General features: G+C 41.2%; 2 long non-coding RNA genes across 2 annotated transcripts; both read left to right on the top strand.

The window, feature by feature from the left end:
- Positions 1-3,279: 3,279 nt before the first annotated feature.
- On the top strand, positions 3,280-4,601 carry LOC135254945 (uncharacterized). The gene is made up of 2 exons (XR_010329995.1): positions 3,280-3,393; positions 3,684-4,601. It is a non-coding gene; the product is annotated as an uncharacterized LOC135254945 (long non-coding RNA).
- Positions 4,602-10,068: 5,467 nt separating this feature from the next.
- On the top strand, positions 10,069-14,966 carry LOC135254944 (uncharacterized). Its single transcript, XR_010329994.1, has 2 exons — positions 10,069-10,604; positions 13,142-14,966. It is a non-coding gene; the product is annotated as an uncharacterized LOC135254944 (long non-coding RNA).
- The last annotated feature ends 4,097 nt before the right edge of the window (positions 14,967-19,063 follow it).

Raw genomic sequence — 19,063 nt, 5'->3', positions numbered from 1 at the left:
GTCATACTTTTGAATATTTTGAAAAGAACTATTGCAAGTTAAAAACTGAAGTTTACAGCTATATTGTTTCCAGACTGCTGTCCATACTATATTTTCATTTAAGTAATTTTCTTATTTGTTATCTGACCTTTCTAGATGGGGCTTTGTGATTCATGGTGCCATTGATGGACACTCCCATCTGATTACTTACCTCAACTGCAGCACAGTGCCATAACAGTGCTTTCTCAGTTTTTGAAAGCAACGTGCCTCTATGGGCTACCCTCGAGAGTCAGATCTGACCATGGTGGTGAAAACCTGCTTGTGGCTTTAATCATGCATCTAGTTCAAGGAATTGAACACAGAAGTTCCATAACAGGAGAGTCAGTTCACAATCAGAGAATTGAATGTCTTTGGCGTGACGTATTTTTGCTGTATATATATACGTATATATGTGCTGCAGCACTTTTACCTTACATTCTACTCTGTAGAGGATTCAGAGGTTCTAAACCCAGATAATGATGTCCATATACTTAAACTGCATATTGTTTATCTTCCTGAGATTCAAAACAGGCTGGAGCACTTTGGACAGGCCTGGAACCACCATGCGTTGCGAACAGAAAATAATCTTACACCGACTCAACTCTGGACAGAGGGCATGCTCACAAACATTGCAACAGACAACACAGCTGTCAACAATGTGTTTGGGGAAAATCCCTACAGCGACCAAAACATTGATGCCATCTTAGCTCGGCATGGAATTCAAACACTGCTGACACTTGATGACAGACTTCCCGGCTGTAAGTGTAGAGCCACCTCAACTCATCCTCACTCAGCAACAACAGGCATCTGTGCACAATGTAGTCCAACACATTTCTGATCTAAAGATAAAATATCAGGCTTGCTGTACTGCAATTGTCTGTATTTTACAAGCTCAAGTATGAGCTAGTAAAATTTAAAGCCCAGGGACTAAACCTGATCTGTTGCATATTATCCAGGATGGAAAAAGATTTTGGGTCTCTTCATACTTCAAATCCTGCATTAATTGTCACTGCATTAAGTCAGTAATAACAATTAGACATTTTGAGGCAATATGTAATATAAGTTGTTTGCATTGTAATTTGAAATAGACATGCCTCTATTTTTGAATTTGAATCCTAAAATGCATCAGCTTAATGTGACTATTATGGTTTATGTTAATCATTTGGTATAATGTCAGATTATTACTTTGTTAGACTTGATTGTCCATGTATGAATAAAAACAAGACATGGTGGTTTTTCTTGAGCAAGATATCCATTATAACTGTAAAGATCAATAAAAATGCTCATATTTATTTTTAAAATTTGTCTTATTTCCACATTTATTTATTTTATTTGGCACTTTAAATGTTCCATTAACAATGACATGCTGGAAGAAATGAAAAGACACAAAGTACTGAAGAACTTTTTTTAAATTTCATGTTGTAAGTGTAATATTTCTTGCTGACTGGAATCTCTGGAAGGCTGATAAAACTTTGTGAATTTACGGTATGCATGAATATAACAAGAAAGCATTTTCCCTGTCGTTATGTTGCGTCTTATTTGCTGTTGATGTCACGGTTTCTGTGCAGGGTAGATCATTTTTCCGTGCCTGCACCGGCTCAGTGGTTAGCATTCCGATTAGCCACTCGGCTAATCGTTATTTTGGTGTGTGGGGACGATTAGTTTCGAGCTTGCAGATTAGCCACTCGGCTAATCGTTGTTTTTGTTTCCTGCGGGATGATTGTTCCTGCGCTAACATTCCTTGCATTCCTGCAGGATTACCTCTGATCTGTTTCACCTGTTGGTTGCTTGCATCTTCCGCTGATTACCAGCCACACCTGTGGCTGGGTATTTAAAGCGTCAGTAGACAGTGGAACGGTGCTTGAGTGGAACGTTTTTTGCTCTAGCCAATTCCCTGTCGCTTTTCTGAGCAATGTATAAGGATTTTAGGAACCCAGGAATTTAAAAGAATTGAGACTTCAGTTAGTTTTTTGGGAATAAGGTATTAGGACAGTATTCTGAGGTTGGCAGTTTTTAGGGGTTATTGTGTCACCTTCGGGGCACAAACCTTTCTGCCTCTTACTAACCAGTTTTCCCGCTGGTTTTAGTTGGCCTCAGAACGTCTTCTGTTTGTTTTTGAAAAGACATTTTCCTTTTTCTCAGCTTCGGTTCGGAGTCGTTTATTCTTCATTTCTCATTTCCCTGTTCCTTTTTTTTATATACTCCTTCCTCAGTTACCCGTTTAGGGGTTTCTTATTCATTATTTGGGATGCGTCCCTTAGGAGTATAGCACCCCCTTATTTCGTCTCTCACGAGACTTGGTGGTTACTGGAGTGCCCTTTGGTAACTTGTAGATCCCCCTGTCTGGTCTTCACACTTCCCCTTCCTCACAGTTGATTAATCTAACCTGTGTTCTAACAGCAAAAATTTACTTAACAGGTTATTAAATATTTTTCAGAGAACTTTTAAGTCACTCTGACACTGACCTTCCCTCTAACATGTTTTGTTCAGAGTCAACTGAAGTTACTTGGTGCAGCCTTGAATCTATGAAAAGTGAACAGAACTACTGCATATTTCCAATTGTGGACACAAGATGTAATTTTCAATACTTTGTAAAAACCACATTACTGCATAAGATTCTAGACAAACTGCAGGTATCGGTTACCTATAAAATTTCAACCTGAACCAACATTGTTAGAAAAATACCACTAACAAAGCACATCAACGTGTGCAAAAATGTTTTTTTTTACATTATAGTGACATTCATGACAAATTATGCAACTCTAAAGGTTGGAGCTTGCAAAATTCCCTGCGTCATGTATTTCTTGAAGGCTTCATAGGAAGAGTGCATCGGCAGGTGGAGTACAAGAACACAAGTATTTGCTTCTGGGAAGATTTTTCTGCCCTCATGGAGAAACAGGATTTGTGGCTTGTGGGGAGATCAAAGGGGAGGCACTGCTGAGGCTCCAGAGGCAAATTCCAAGACAGTCTCAAGAGTGATAGGGCCAGCTTCCTCTTCTGTTGGACACCAGGTAGAGAGTAATTATCAGACGTGTTGGATTTAATTCCTCAATTATGTTACTTGGTACTTAGGAATCCTCTTTTTTTAAATTACAAAATACAAACCCTCAATATCAATCAACCAGTCTCTCCAGAAGCATACTGTCTGGTTTTTCTCAAGATCTTCTATTGCTGCCCTGCATGGAGAAGTCCACAGTGAAAAGACTGATCAGGTCCCTGGCCTGAAGTGGTCTTTCTTCACAGACAAACATCTCATGGAAGAGGGCAGGGTATATCTGGAGGTGTTCAAGTAATCCAAGAGTCTTGAAGCCCTCCGCAAACCTGCAGGACAGGAATATCCCTATTAGGAGCCATGAATGAATTTAGAAGGTGAAAGTGAGTGAAATTCATAGTAATATTAATGTTTTGTGATGGTTTAAATGGATGTTTGTTATTGTTTGTGATTTTTATTTATTGTGCAATCATGGTGATTATTGAGTTTGGTCACATGGGTATGGGCGGTCATATTCATAGTTGAGAAGCTCCTGTTCACCTGCATGCAGCTGGTAGGAGAGAAGGTGAGTGCGTTTTTTTTTTTTTTGTTGACCGCCACTTTCTTTTGATCGCTGTGATTATTTTGATTATTGTTATGCACGTTGTAATACGCTGATCTTTTTCATTAATAGGTTACGAAACATTTTTTTGGATCTCAGAATCTTTTTGGTAGCGCGTCAGACAAAGCATCCAGGACACACAATTTCATGATCAGATGGAGTGTCAGGATGCGTGGGGGGTTGGGACCCAAACGCAGAGGGTGGGAAAAAATACAAAACTCCAAATGAAAGAACAAGAAGACTTTACTTGAAACAAGGAAACAAAGGGAACAGAAGGGAACAAAAAACTTTGCAGGGCGGCCTTCAACAACGAAGGGAATACAACCAAACGCAGGAACAAAGAAAATCCAAAAAATACAAACACGAGGAAACCAGAACATGGACAGGGACGCATGGAGCAGGTACTTGAGGAGGGGAGCACAGAACAACCAGACATAACCACAAGGATCCAGCACCTGAGTCAAGGGAGGGGGAAACTTAAATAGACAGACACTGACGCGACACAGGAGGGCACCATGAACAATCAGGCCACGGAAGGGGAAGGGAAAACGAGACAGCCAGAACCAATAATAGGACAATTGAAAACAATCATACAATTAACACAGGGGGAGCAGGACACAAAACAGAGGTGCCGCCATCTGGCGGCCCAACAGGGAAAACGCAGACAGGCACACAGGACCATGACATGGAGACCCAACATTTGCATTTTGCTGCAACCTATTATTTATTCTTTTTTAGTTTGCTTTGATTTAATCATTTGAATTATCATGTGATTGAATTAAGAAGTTACAATTACAACTTAAGTCATACATCACTTCTGGAATGCTTATTTTTTTAAACACAATATGAATGGAATATTTTGGAGTGCTTAATTCTTTTGGTGATGTGCTCCTCTAATTGAAGGTGTCTGATGCAAAATTATATAGATTTTGCAATTTCCTTTGTGATTGTAAACAGACATTTTAATTATGAATAAATACTTTGACATTCCTTCAGGTCGTCGTTATTGCCCGGTCATTTTTTTCCCCATCAGGTACACCAGGTATACTTACATAACCCTACCCAGCAGAGCACATTTTATTTTAGGTAATTATTATTATTATTATTATTATTATTTATTAAGAATAATAATATTATTCACCCCTATGTACTTACTATGGCTTCAAAAAAGAACAGAGTTGAATAAGACCCTCTGACATTATCAACACATGAACATCATAAAATTGAAAAGTAAACATTTGTTTAGGTCTTTTTTACAGATTTGATTGTGCAGGTAAACTTTAAAAGTGTCAGCTGGCTGCATGCTTTGTTTAAATGAATAATACAAGACCAGGAATTGCTTACTGGTCAACAGCATCCCTCATTCTTCCATTCATGAGGAACTCCACGGAGTCCTTATTACATTTTTGTCACATGACTGAGGGAACCTATAATGCTCAGGCTATCTGCTGCTTCTCCAATGGCAATATTTGCCTCCTCAATTGTTGCTGCTTCTTGTATCTGAGTGAATTAAAAGAAATTAATATATTCAACATATACAAGTTCAACCAATAAGTTTTAATGTGAATACCAAAATTAATACCCATTAATGTTTATACTCATTATTTATACATTATTTATACTTATACTGGGCCTCGCCAGGGTTTAAAGTACCTCATAGCCGTAGTGCGCCGCCATGTGGCCCGTTTTGGGTATTGCCAAAACCGACTGACACAAATCTTAATACTTTCAGAAAATAATAACGGAACAAAATATGGGTGTCTTTTGAAATTCATTTTGGTTATATCTAACTACATTCTGTTTATCTGTGTAATAGATAATAGATAGCCTAGCTACTACGGTTTCTAATCTCGTTCCTTGTTTTTTTTCCATCTTTTATTAGTTATTTGTTTTGTGACTTGAATGTATGGATTTTCTATAGATTATTAATAGTAAAGTAAAATATTATTTATGAAAACATTATTATTTCCTCATTTTGAAAATTGTTAGGCCGCTCAGAGAAGGCTTAGCAGGCCCTGACGGTCCGCCACAGTAAATAACAAAGGTAGCCTACATATACACAGTCCGTAGTGCTAACATGCTAAATCAATCGTGCAAACTTACTTTGTGCCACTGGATGACGTCGGAAAAGTTGCCTTGTGGTAGAAAGTAAACCCTGCGGACTTCGACTTCGGGATGCAAAATCCTGTCTTGCACGAGAAGCTGCATTAAACAGTCGATCAAAATTCGATGTTCTGTCCCTTTCCCTTCCCCGGTCGATTTCTTTCTCGAATCCCGCTAAAACGTCTTGTGACAGTATCCAGTAAGAATCTGTTCCTAGGTGATGTGTTTTAGGCCTACAGGTCACACACAGTTACACGTCAAAACATTGCTTCAAACATCGCAGTTACGTTCATTATATGTCAATTAAAATTACAGATATCTAAAACTGCATTCTGGATAGGAAGAATTACAATTATGGATATCCACAATATTCATACAGATGTCCACAATTGCATTTTTACTAGTCATAATGCCAATTATGCATATCCATAATGACATTTTTACTAGTCAAAATGTATTTTTGGATATTCAAAATTACATTATAGATATCTGGAATGGTTTTTCATTTTGGATATCTGAAATTATATTATGACTAGTAACAAATCTTTGAAATTTTTGCAAATTTATTAAAAATAAAAAAATCACATTTACGTAAGTATTCATACCCTTTGCTATGACACTCAAAATTGAGATCAGGTGCATCCTGTTTCCATTGGTCATACTTGAGATGTTTCTACAACTTGATTGGAGTCCACCTGTGGTAAATTCAATTGATTGGACATGATTTGAAAAGACACAGTTGACAGTGCATGTCAGAGCAAAGACCAAGCCATGAAGTCGAAGGAATTGGCCATAGTCCGCCAAGACAGGATTGTGTTGAGGTACAGATCTGGGGAAGGGTACTGAAAAATGTATGCAGCATTGAAGGTCCCAAAGTGGCCTCATCATTCTTAAACGGAAGAAGTTTGGAATCACCAGGACTCTTCCTAGAGCTGGCCGCCTGGCTAAACTGAGTAATCCCACAGCCACACTGACCTCCTTTGAAATGCTGGAGGACTCCGATGTATTACAACTCATCACCTCTCATCGCGCAACCACCTGTCCACTTGACCCCATCCCATCTAAAGTTCTCCAATCTATCTCCAGCGAGCTCCTTCCCTATCTGTCTTCCATTGTTAATTCCTCTCTCTCCTCTGGTCATGTTCCCTCTGTTTTTAAGACGGCTCGTGTTACCCCACTACTCAAAAAACCCACCTTAGACCCCTCCGATGTAGCAAATTATCGACCCGTATCCCTTCTACCCTTTCTGTCCAAAACCCTCGAACGAGCAGTTCTTAAACAATTAACCTCTTTTCTCCATCTGCTAGACCCTCACCAGTCTGGCTTCCGATCTGGGCACTCAACAGAGACTGCACTCCTAGCTGTGACGGAGGCACTTGCCACTGCAAGAGCCTCACGCCTTTCCTCTGTCCTGATCCTTCTTGACCTGTCTGCAGCTTTTGACACGGTCAACCATAAAATACTCCTCTCCACCTTGGCTGGGATGGGAATTGCCGGGACTGCCCTGTCTTGGTTCGCTTCCTATCTTGCAGATAGGACCTACCAGGTCACCTGGAAGGGGTCTGCCTCTGCTTCTCATCCACTTGTTACGGGAGTGCCGCAGCGATCTGTACTGGGTCCTCTGCTGTTCTCCTTCTACACCAGATCTCTTGGTTCAGTCATTAATTCACATGGTTTTTCCTATCATTGTTATGCAGATGACACACAACTCTTCTTTTCTTTCCCCCCCTCGGCCACACTGGTCAATGATAAGATCTCTTCCTGCCTGGCTGACATCTCCACCTGGATGGCCAGCCACCATCTGAAGCTCAACCTCAACAAAACTGAGCTGCTCTTCTTCCCGCACAAGACCTCCTTGCTTCGTGAACTCTCAATCACGGTTGATGGCACCACAGTGACTGCCTCTCACTCTGCCAAGAGCTTGGGGGTGGTCCTGGATGACCAACTGGACCTCAAGGAGCACATCAAGGCAACATCAAGGTCCTGCAGATTCCTCCTATACAACATCAGGAGGATTCGACCATACCTGACGATGCACTCCACCCAGCTGCTCGTCCAGGCTACAGTGACCTCTCGCCTTGATTACTGCAACTCTCTCCTTGCAAACCTGCCAGCTTGTGCCATACAGCCACTACAGATGAGCCGGGCAGCGGCATTCTGAATCATCTACAACCTCCCCAAATTCTCCCACGTCACTCCTCTGCTGCGATCACTTCACTGGCTACCGGTCGCTGCCAGGATCCGATTCAAAGCCCTGACCCTTGCCTACACTGCCGCCAACAGGACAGCCCCCATCTACTTGCAGGACATGACTCAATTCTATGTGCCTGCTCGACCACTCCGCTCTGCAGCAGCAGGGCGTCTTGTAACCCCTCCCACCCGCCCAAAGGGATCACAGAGCTTCTCCACCCTAGCTCCCCAGTGGTGGAACGAACTCCCCGTCCCTCTCCGAACCTCCCCCTCACTATCCATCTTCCGCCGTGGCCTGAAGACTCATCTCTTCAGACTATACCTAGAATAACCACCACCATGCTGTGTATATATATATATTAAAAAAAAAAAAAAAAACCCTTTTTCCTTGTCACTTGTTACATGTTGCCCCATCCCTGCACTTCTTGGTAAATTGTATTTGTCCTAATACTCTAGCTTAATCTTCTGCCTAGTTTGGCTTTGCAGATGTTAGACCAGGATAGTGTTCATTGTTCTCAGCTAGAAATAGCTGTACAAAATAAGTAATTGTACCTTACTGAACCCGTGTTCAGCAGTTGTCTACGATCATGAAAATGCACTTCTTGTACGTCGCTTTGGATAAAAGCGTCTGCCAAATGAATGTAATGTAATGTAATCGGGGAGAAGAGCCTTGGCCAGGGAGGTGACCAAGAACCCGCTGGTCACTCTGACAGAGCTCCCGAGTTCTTCTGTGGAGATGGGAGAACCTTCCAGAAGGACAACCTTCTCTGCAGCACTCCACCAACCAGGCCTTTGTTAGAGTGGCTGGACGGAAGCCACTCCTCAGTAAAAGGCACATGACAGCCCGCTTTGAGTTTGCCAAAAGGCACCTAAAGGACCCTCAGACTGAGAAACAAGATTCTCTGGTCCGATGAAGCCAAGATTGAACTCTTTGGCCACAATGCCAAGCGTCATGTTTGGAGGAAACCAGGCACCGCTCATCACCTGGCCAATACCATCCCTACGGTGAAGCATGTTGGTGGCAGCATCATGCTGTGGGATGTTTTCCAGCTGCAGGACTAATCAGGTTCAATGGAAAGATGAACGGAGCAAAGTGCAAAGAGATCCTTGATGACTCAGAGATCCTCAGGACCTCAGACTGAGGCGAAGGTTCACCTTCCAAGAGGACAATGACCCTAAGCACACAGCCAAGACAACACAGGAGTGGCTTCGGGACAAGTTTATGAATGTCCTTGAGTGGCCCAGCCAGAGCCCAGACTTGAACTCGATCAAACATCTCTGGAGAGATTTGAAAATACCTGAGCAGCAACACTCCCCATCCAATCTGACAGAGCTTGAGAGGATATGCAGAGAAGAATGGGAGATATACCATAAATACAGGTGTGCCAAGCTTATGTGTCCTACCCTAGAAAACTTTTGTAATCGCAGTCAAAGGTGGCTCAACAATGTACTGAGTAAAGACATAAAAGAATACTCCCTATTCTATACAGAACAGTTAAATAATACACAATTGTGTATAGTTCATATCAATTCTATTTTTTTTTTTTTTTTTTTGCTACCACTCAAATATTTATTGATTTATTGGTCATTAAAGACATTTAAAAGAGAAAAAAATTGGTTATGTTCATACAATTGTACTAAAATATTTAGGGGGTCATGCTCCCATTGTATTGCTTGGTGGTATTATTATTATTATTATTATCAGACTTTTTGTAAAAAAAAAATGAAAAGCACAATGTCCCGATGGCAATCGTTGTAAAGCTGGCAGGTTCTCTGAAATTTTGAAAATATCTAAAATATCCTTTAGCTATTGCAATTAAAACTGCCCGGGTCAATACAAAACCTACACTAAAACTAAAATAGCCTAATATTTAAACAACCCAGAAAGTGAACTACGTCAAGGAGTTATGCTGAAATGCTTGGGGAGGTTTTCCTTGGCGACTAATAATTGTCGTCATATTCTTATTTACAAAGATGTAGGCCTACTTGGGACTACCGTAATATCCCCGAACGCTAAAAATTTATATTTATTTATTTATTTATTTATTTATTATTTATTTGTTTGTTCTGTTTCTGATGTCATTGCATAATTGTTCTGTTTTTAGTTCTTTAATTGTTCTATATAACTGTCGTGGCCCGTTCACTCTAAGGATATCTCAAATGGGACTCCATGGTAAAACAATGGTTAAATTAAAATGAAAAGAAAGTAGAAACTAAAGAAACTCAAGAAGACATCGACGTTGTTTAACTGTTTTCGCAAGGTTACATGACGGTGTCTCCCCAAGTTGTGCGGCGTCAGAGACGGCGTCTATGCAGACCCTGACGTCAGACGCAGACTGCAGACGCAGACGCAGGCTCTTCTGGAGGAACGAGAATGCAGCCATAGTGATATGTATGTAGCATATGCATGGAGCAATGTCGGGTCTTGTGAAAAGAGAGTGTGACATTTTCCCTCACCCAGAGTTCAATCCAAGAACGACGCAACTACTGATTGAACTGACACAACAGCACTGGGACCAGTACAAAATAAATAAAACTCAATTTTATCAAATGCTGCACGGTGAATTCCTTGCGCACGGATACAATATTCCGGCGCAAAAGATTAGGAAAAAGTGGAATAATCTGCTTGTCACTTACAAGCGAACAAAAGACAGAACCAGGGTGTCAGGCGAAACGAGGATTACTTGGGAGTACTTTGAGGTACGTTAAGAAGCTACCGATCAAATTTAGCTACATATAGCTTGTCAAATCCGCGACATTTCCGTCCTCTCACTTGCAACACTTCGTGGACATGAGCCCCGGTGTTTGTCAGTTTAAGTGTATGATCATAAGTTTTATTGTATTGAAGCTTATTTTTTCAACAAAATGTGTGTGGCACTAATGTAGCCTAAATCCTGATGCCTGGGACGGCTAAACAGGTCTCTGGGAGATAGCAAGGTTATTGCTGTGTACTGTTGTAAAGCTATCTGTGCTTCCTTATGGAGGATTATTCCGAAACTATGCTTTCTAATGCAGTGTTAAAACACGCGTAAATCTCGATTGATCATTCCTGCGTTAGAATTAACGTGCCCAGCCGAGGTTTTTAATCCATTATCAATTAGCCTGCCATTCCAATAAAATAATTGAATTTTTGAATAATTAAATTAATAAATTATGGAATATTTAGTATTGTGAATGTTTAAATTCCCGGTGATAAAATGCCAGCACAAAGTGAAATCAGTGTTCAAAATACATTTTTGTGTGCTTGTTTAAAGTGAGTCCACAATAAACTTAAATATTGTTCAGTCATTTGGGATAGAAGGAAACGTCATAGGCTATAAATGACATGAAATTGTAGAAGCTTTAAGTTCATAACAAACAAATAAGTAATCATTGGGTTATTTTTCTAGTTGGAATATTGGTCTTAATTTGAGGAAATGCATAATGGGTCTGTTACTTGGTAAATGGACTGCATTTTATGCAGCCCTTTACAGTTGATGCCTTTCATTCACCCATTCACGCACACACACTCACACCAACAGTGAAAGGTTGCCATGCAAGGTACCAGTCAACTGATTGGGAGCAATTAGGGGTTAGGTGTCTTGCTCAGGGACACTTCGACACGCCCAGGGCGGGGGATCGAACCGGCAACCCTCTGACTGCCAGACAACCACTCTAGTTACAGGGGCATATTTTGGCTGTTGATTTTTATTCTTGGATATTGGTTGCACCGATATTCAGTGTCCGATACTCAGTATGTTGAAAACGCATTGTAAACACTGATAATTGGTTAATTACTAATTTTTTAAAAATGACTTCCACTATTTCTGTTACTATACTATTACTATAATACTAAAATTAAAATGACTATGGGCAGCAGTGTAGTATAATGGGTAAGAAACTGGTCCTGTAACATAAAACATTGCAGGTTAAATTCCGGGGTGGGACATTGTCATTGTACCCTTGAGCAAGGTATTTAACCTGCATTGCTTCAGTATATATCAGCTGTATAAATGGAAGCAATGCAAATGCAATGTAAAAGTTGTGTAAATCGCTCTGGATGAGAGCTTCTGCTAAATGCCGGTAATGTACTAGTTGGAATGTGATAAATTAGTGACTGAACAAAATTATGATTAGCTAACTTTGTCATTTACCGGGCTATTCCTTGTACAAATAAAATCTGCAATTGTTTTGTTTTGGATTGCGGGCAGGCATATGTCAACTTTACAATCTGTGAATTTTAATCATCATAAAAGCTGAGCAAAGTAAAGATGATTCACCTTGCTAATTTATACTATAGACTTGAGCTGTGTGTATGTAAAAGTTCATATGTTTGGTGTTTCGTTCTGCAACTTCAGGAACGAAACACCAAACACAAACTTCATTTGTGATGGCTGCACTAGTTCCGCTAGCCTTGTGCAATATTGCATACACAAACGCTGCATCTGTCGCCACCTAACTGCAGCTGGCATCCCCATAATTGCCTTTTGCATTGCTAAAATTAAACATGGTTCCTGCGGATCCACTTTTATGTCTTTAAAGTTTTGGTGCAATATGTTGTACATTGTGAGGTTTGAGTCTTTGAAAAGTGCCTGTTCTCACTGATGTTCCCTAAAGAGGGAAGGAGTGCTGGGCATCAACACTGTTGACTGTCAAACCTCTGATTGCAACAACTGAAGAGAATCTTGATCCCAGAATCTGGGAATCTGGCAAATTATCGCACTTTGTTTCTCCCAGCATTTGGCAATAGGTTGTTGTTAAAATGCTTAGCCCAATACAAATAACTCTGTGGGCTACATTAAGGTTGACAGACCATCCAAAACTGCTGAAAAATCATGGAAAGTACTAAAAATTGAGGAAATTGTGGAAATGGCAATAAAATAAAATAAAATATGGAAAGTCTTGGAATCCGTGGCACCTGCGACTTCCGTGACAACCACCCAACCTTACTGATCAGTATATCCCAATCACCATGAAATCCCCATCTTTATTATCTGAAATTATTTTTCTCACAATCATGCAAAAATAATTTCCAGCATATTTTTTCCCTCTTAAATTATACCCTCGGTTAAGTTATGTTCATGTTGGCATTGATGTGAAGTACATATCAAGAGACAGCACAGTATGTGTAAAAAATGTACAAAATGTGTCAAACACATGTTCAGGTTTAATGGCTGCAAATGTTTTGTGTAGGACTTCATTCCGATGTGCAATGTCAAGCTTTGATTTTCAACCATATTTTTGTGTCCATTCTGCAGGCCCTTGACAGCATTCTGTCACAGACAGTGGGCGTACTGCCAATATCGAGGGCCGCTATCTCCACAGCGCTCTTCCCTACCGTTACCGAGCAACGCCCAGCACCAGCGCTTATGTTGCCCTCCCCTGCACCGTGTACGCCCACTCCTTCGCTCACTCAATCACCTGACGGAAGCCAGGGAAGCCCCACGGACTCCACCATCACCACCTCGCCAACGACGTCACGCCCGCCCAGGGCAGAGGCGGACAGGAAGAGGAGCACGTTGCTGGATGCCACAGACATGTTTCTGGAGAATTACGAAGGGCACGCGCTGCGACGCACGAAAGTTCTGGAGAGCCTGGCCAACAGACACACGCGGCGAAACTTTGTAGCGGAAAAACGGAGGGAAAACCGGGAGACGAGGAGAGAGAAGCGGGAGGAGGACATGCTGGCCTGTTTGAAGGACATGTCTTCAACGCTCCGCCAGATTTCAAAGCAACAGGACCGTATCATAGCTCTGCTGGAAAAAAGACCCTAATTTGTCCCTCTAATTGGTTTTGCATGTGTGTGCTCTATATATTTCATACATATGTATTTCATACATATGTATTTTATCTGAATAGCTTGTGTGCAGGCCAGAGAGTCAGAGTATGGTATGGAAGTCCAGCAGTCCTGGTCTAATTTTGTTTAGTGATGTCTACACTTGTTAACCCAGCTCTAAGTAAAAAAAAAAAGGAAGTTGCACAGGAATGTGAGAGTGGGTTAATGGTGCATTAGCATTTCTCACAGCTGTAAACACAGTGACCCAATACCAGTGTTCTTTTAAAACCCAGATCCTTTTTTAATGTTTACACACAAAATTCAAAACAGCAGGTGAATTGTGCTAAATTATAATTCCCTTTATATATATTTGCAGTCAATATAATTAATTGTTTCAAATTTCGTAGTGCTAACCAAGTGAAAATAAGTTCCATCTCTTCTGCTTCCCGTTCTATGAATAAAGGCCCTGATTACGTTTAAGCAGTATGTCCACTTGGGGGCAGTGTGTTAAATCAGTCAAACGTAATCAAGCCAGAGTAACCCATGCAGATGTTGGTGAAGGAGGCCTGCTTACACAGATGGGTGAATGATAGAGAGCCAGGTAAAAACAAAGCCAAGTTACTATCATTTAATACATGTGTTTCAAACCCTCAATACTCAAATACATTATGGCAAAGACTTGATTCTTAGAACTGATGTGTGATGCTTGAAGTGATGTAGACCTGAAAAAGTTGCTCTGTTTTATGAGCTGTGTCACCCTGAATCATAAAGGAAAGCTGGGGTTAAACTCCTATGGCAGAAGCTGGATAAATTGACAACTTTAGTATCCCCCCAGGTGCATTGTAATTAGAATCTAAAAACAACAATTTACTTTTATGATAAACTTCTCTTCATTTTACAAAATGTGTTTTCTCCAATATACATCTTGCCAGTGCTGAGGCACGTGTTTATGTAAGTACAGTAGATGGGTAGTTACTTGACTAACTCGTCTACCAACCTAGGTAGGTATTGTGAATAATGTCATGGTATTTTATGGAATTATGTTATGGAAACATTATGTTATGGAATTTTCTGCATTCATCATGTGATTGTGTTTTACAGCAGATTCTATAGAATAAGTTTATGGTCAGCTAACTCAGCTTGACACATTGTACTCATTCAAACCCCTTCGTGTATCTCTGTAGGATGTGTCAAATGAATGTTCCAGCATCCAGCATTAAGAGGTCAGAAACTTCAGTGTTAAGAATTCAGAGCTGTGAATTTGTGTTTTTTCCACAAAAAATGGAATAAAAAGTTGGCGTAACAGACAGTGGAATTTGGAAAAATGGGAGAGAGGGGAATAGAGTAACATCCACATCCGCATAATGGGGATTCACGCCTCGCTCCCATCAGCTGAATTGATCCTGACTGCAAAAACAATGACAGCTGCAGTGACGTTCAGGTAATTTCAGGTGTGGAACTAGGCCTAAAGGACTGTGATCTCCTCACTTTCTAGCTTGATGAAGGGAGAGATGTGTTATTATATTTTTAAGATAACTGGATGTTTTCCAAGATAACTGAATTCCACTATGCCAAAATAGTCAGTAGATTACCAAGCTGAGGGTGATGTTGACTTAGACATTTGTATGTGTAAATGCAAGTGTGAGAAATGACTTGATTCACGGGTTGTGTATGTCAGTCAGTGCTGTAATTAAAGAGACACTGTGACTAGGTCGACACACAAGTCTCCTTAAAACTTTCTCAGTCTACAGTGGAAACCTGTTCAAGAAGGTTTTTCTCTTTTTTCATTTTTAAAATATGTCTCATTTAATCCCTACAGTGAAATAGATGAAATGAGGTTCCATTCTTAGGCAAGTAGTATACAAATGTTACTACCACAACTACCACTGTTCTCTTGAATGTTTCTGGAATGCACATTTTGTTCAAAGAACACCCCAGTTCCTCACCAAGAGTACGAGTGCCTACGTTTGAATTTAGCCACGGCGTTGCTAAGTTTAGTCTCCATTTTGAAAGGAAGGTTCAGTGAATGCAGACATTTGAGCATATGCCCTTAACTGGTCTCATAATCACAGGTTCAAGCCTGGACTACGTCATCAGCCAACTATGACCTGGTACTGTGTTCATAAATAATCTCTAAGTAGGAATGCTGATCTAGGGTAAGTTTGGCCTTTCAGCTGTTTATGCACGAGGTCATTGTATGGGCAGGAGAAATCTGCCCATACAATGAGCCCTGGACTCCTCAGCAGTAGGAAACAGTTTGTTCTGCCTGAGGTAGCATAAGACAGCGTTCTTCAGGTCACCCTGTATTTAATTCCACTCAGTGACAGACCAGGCACCTACTAGCCTAACTTGTTAGGTTTGTAACCTGCTACAATGAGCCTGACCAGGTTGACACTGATGTGAGAGAAGTCTGCCCAACTTCCAGGAATGTGCTCTGCTGATAAACCAAAGGTCAGGTACTTCTTCAGACAAATCGTTAACTTGTGTAGGTTGGTGGTGATTCAAGCCAACTCGATCACTGACTTAACTCAAAGCTGGCTACAACTAGGTAGAAGCAATCACATTGTGAGAAACATTTCACAAACGGTGGGTTTCCTTTCAAGATGCTCTATAAAGAAAGCATATGGGGTATAGAGTGGACACCCACAGTTGCTATCAATGAAATACCCCTCCTCAGACTGAGACTAGCTCACCTGTACTACTATAATGCATATAATGTGCTAAATATTCACTGGCTCTCCTGTAGTACTATATAACCTGTAGGGTGTAAAATAGCCAGTGACTCTCCTGTAATAGTGTGGTCGGTAGGGTGTGAAATAGACACTGGCTCTCATGTAGTGTTATGTGACATGTAGAGTTTAAAATAGTCACTGGCTTTCCTGTAGTATTGAGTGGGTTGTAGGGTGTAAAATAGTCATTGGCTCTACTGCTGTATTGTGTGGCCTGTACAGTGTAAATAGTCACTGGCTCTCATGTAGTACTGTGTGGCCTGTAGGTTGCAGAATAGTCACTGGCTCTCCTCTGATTCTGTGTGGCCTGTACAGTGTAAATAGTCACTGGCTCTCATGTAGTACTGTGCGGCCTGTAGGGTGTAAAGTAGTTTCTGGTTATTGAGTGAGGGTTTAGGAGGCATCCTACAACTGCAGTGGTCCTCATACAGGTGTGCCAAGAGCAAAAGCAGTGAGCTGAGAGGCACAATTGTGAAAAAATGGGGGAAATGGTTCTAGAGACTATGGAAGATGCTGAACTGCAGACTTGTCACCATATAGTTAGCAACTATAGCTAAATCTAGAAAACAAATTAAAATGTTGAAATTGCTACAGAGCATTATATTTGGAATTTGTTTTTGATCTTTTTATAATAACACAATTATTTTTTATGGTATGATTCGATTTCAAATTAAATTAATCTTATTTTAGAACATTTACATTCACATACAGGTCATTATGCGGGACCTTAAGTGTAATGCATGAAGTTCCTCATTTTTGAAAATCATCAAGGTGTAGTAATTACATATTACCAACAGGGGTCACCAAAGCATAAACAATAAAAGAGTCAGCACTATTCTGTTTATTCTGTTTGCTCAAATTACTTTTAAAGTTGACAGCTGTCCCCAGCTCGTCCCTCCATTCTGTTTACACGACCCACAGGACACAATAACATTTCCTAACGAATCTGTATATTGGTGTAAAATCTGCTCCTGTTTACGTTTTGTAATTTGGCCTGATTGCATCGCAGTTTGTTTCAGAAAAACAGAAACAGTTTGGCCCTCGGCCTAAATGGTAAAGAGGTTTTTGGAAAGGAGAAAGGCCTACAGTCCACTAATCAATGCCATCTGTTTACGCGGCGTCTCCGTCCTCTTGCGCTCCCAGCGAAACTGCAACGCGGAGCCGATTTGTTTTCACTACTTGAAAGGGGAAAAAAACAGGATGTTTTTTCCACAGATTCCCCCCGAACGCGCAAATAAAAACATGCAGCCTACTTCATCTTCTGAAGTATGTCGGGATTAGGTCCCTTCGCTCATGCACTGCGGTTTGTTGTGTAATCGATGTGCTATGCACCGCGGTTCCTCGCTACCCAATGGTCTGCCAGCTCGTTTCCAGCAGCGATCTGGGCTCTTTTCCATCAGCATCGACATAATGCTGTTGGGAGTGGGGTGTGCTGCAGTATATGTTTTTATTTATGAAGCGGAGAGTGCCCAGTCCCCTCTTGTGTTGTGTGACTGTCAACTAACTACATGCTGCGCTAAGTAGTTGCAGGTCTTTCTGGATTGATTGCATAATCAGCACAAATACGATATTTCCCGCACAGGGGAACTCCAGGAGTATGCACAATTGTTTACGAATATCAGAAATCTCATTATAGCCCCTAACCAGCCATTCATCCACTCTCTTTGTATGAACCATGAACAGCCACGTCTCGCACATCACCTGTATACGCACTACGGATAAGGCCTTCAGAATGCCTTAGTCTCCATTAAAATTCCCTCTCCATTTCGTAACACACCCTGCATTCAGACAACCGAATGAAACAAAACAGGATGTCCATTTCAACCCAGACATTCAGGCTACTGTTATGTAGATTAGACAAATGGATTGTTCTCTCTGCATGGCCCCTGTTCTGTGGGGATACACAATGGTAGGCTAGGCTGCAATTTAAGCCTCTAACCTTCATATTGTGCAATCAGGCTATCTTTAGGGTTACATTACATTACATTACATTTATTTGGCAGACGCTTTTATCCAAAGCGACGTACAAAAAGTGCATTTCATGGTCATGGACAACTACAAAACACAGGGTTGAGGCCAGGCTGCTAGGCAGGACTGCTGTAGTCTATGGATGCTTCTAAGAACTGATCCAAGATCAGCTGGCCCGCAGTAGACCTTAGCCTTAACCACTGTGTGAGAAAAGCGTTGGCTGGTCCACGGTTACGTGGGGTGGGGGAAGGGGGGGCAGTGGAAATGTTGACGATTTTAAATTCCTTTATAAAACCTAGTGGAAATGCTGTTTGGTTGGCAGGCCTATTGAGGACAGAATCGGGCCAGTCACCATGCCTCGGGTTGTCCAAACCGACCCCTGGACCTGGTCATGTTGCCAGTCCAAACAGAAACACGAGATCCATTTAGCTGGAGTCGCTTTTGAGAAGCTGAGCAGGAAGGGAGTTCCAACAGGAGAAAAAGTTCACTGACTGCCTCTCCTTCTCTCAACCCTTCTCATCAACTCCATCCCCAACTCCTTACCTCGGTCTCGATTTCTACTTCAGCTGTCCCTAATCTGCCTATCCTGCATCTCCATCTGTCTCGACATCCATCAACCCTCTGCTCCCAAGTCCTTAACTTCTCTCCATCTCCCTCATCCTGCTCCATCTTACTGTCCCTCTTCATCTTTCCTCACCTACTGATCT

The sequence above is a fragment of the Anguilla rostrata genome, chromosome 5 (genome assembly GCF_018555375.3).
Source record: "Anguilla rostrata isolate EN2019 chromosome 5, ASM1855537v3, whole genome shotgun sequence".
Classification (NCBI taxonomy): domain Eukaryota; kingdom Metazoa; phylum Chordata; class Actinopteri; order Anguilliformes; family Anguillidae; genus Anguilla; species Anguilla rostrata.
This window is presented reverse-complemented; position numbering and strand designations above follow the sequence as displayed.